Here is a 1,497-nt window from a genome sequence, read left to right on the forward strand (position 1 = left end):
AGAATGGGGGAGGGGAGGGTACTGAAGGGGATGGGGGCAGCGACGGAAGAGTTCGGAAGACCAGAAAAACCTCACTTCATTCTCTTGTCAAATGCAAAGAGAGAAAGACGGGTAATTCGAAAGTTTCAGTGGTGTTTGTAAGTGAATTCCAATGCTTTTCGCTGGTACAAATGTAAATGAAACAGTCAAGAAAAAGACGTGATCGAACACTTAAGGAATGCCAAGAAGTGGCGCTAGTGAGACGCGTCACACAACAGCGGTTTGTGTAGGGCACCCATCAAGACAAGTGGCAGTATTCTGCTGTGTTTATCGTGAACTCTTACCAAATACTTTTCGAAAAAAAAAAGAAGTCATTAAGTGCTTCCTGTCAATGTGGTGTAATGGTTAGGATCTTCGTCGTTGCATCCAAAAGAGAAACGTAAGTTCAGTTTCAGTTTCAGTTTCAGTTTGGTAAACGTTTTATGGCGCTCGCAACCGTGTAAGGTAGTATGAGCCAGCAACAACGTGAACGGTGTGATGGTATGATGCAAGTTCGATTTACAGGTGGGGAAAGGATTCTGTCGAGTATCTGTGTCAATCTTCTGGGATCTCGTTTACAGCTTTCCTCCTAAATTATATAGATTGTGTCGCAAGGGACGTAAAATGCTCACAATCAAGAGTACAATAACATCATTTCTGCAGTCCTTGAACCTGCCAAGAAGCTTTCAAAGGGTAGTCAAACCCAAACATTTACTTTTACTACCCTGTCCAAACAATTTAGGAAGCTGATGAGATTATTGCCATTTGAACAGGAGCCGTATTTTTTGGCCCAGACATTATCCTTTTTCTACGTGCTTACCAACCCCCCCATCAGGGCCCTTCACTTGTTCTAAACTTTTGTCAGGTTAATAAATTCACTTTTTTGTTTTATTGATGCCGTAATGAAATTTGGATTACAAATGTATACATCGCCCTACATACATACATAAATAACTAAACAGGCCCTCATAAGGTTTTGATTTAAAAAAAGGTATTATTTATACAAACAATATTTTATCAAAGCTACCTACTGCACAAAATACATTTACCATATTTAAAGAGGTGTTAATTCAGTGCAATGACCGTCAAAACACAACACCCCCCACCCTCTCCCTAAAAAAAGACAACAACAACAACAAAAGAACAACAACAAAAAGAAATTCAGAACGATGTGTAGGCGGCTACTTTACAGTAAAAGCCCCGCTATCATTTTAACTACCAGTTTCCTGTTGTTTACATCCTTGTTTTCTTTTCCAATCCAATCTTCAAGTCTAAGACAATCATATTTACTTCTTCACGTTTTTGTTTTTAAACGAATAAAATGATAAGAATACTTAATCGGCTAACAGCATTAACCCCCAGAATAGATTTACCCTGCATCGCTGACTGCACGTAATATCCAATCATTAAGACCAGTCTCATCGAGAACTGACCAGCCCCAAACGTGAGATGAACTTACTTAATTAAGAGGGGGGGGGG

The 1,497-nt window shown here is 39.7% G+C and overlaps 1 long non-coding RNA gene across 1 annotated transcript in view; it reads left to right on the plus strand.

The window, feature by feature from the left end:
- LOC118477147 overlaps positions 1 to 1,497 on the plus strand; it is a 47,099-nt gene that overhangs the window by 28,266 nt on the left and 17,336 nt on the right. The gene's annotated exons all lie outside the window — the stretch shown is intronic.

Source organism: Aplysia californica, unplaced genomic scaffold, assembly GCF_000002075.1.
Source record: "Aplysia californica isolate F4 #8 unplaced genomic scaffold, AplCal3.0 scaffold00005, whole genome shotgun sequence".
In the NCBI taxonomy this organism is placed as follows: domain Eukaryota; kingdom Metazoa; phylum Mollusca; class Gastropoda; order Aplysiida; family Aplysiidae; genus Aplysia; species Aplysia californica.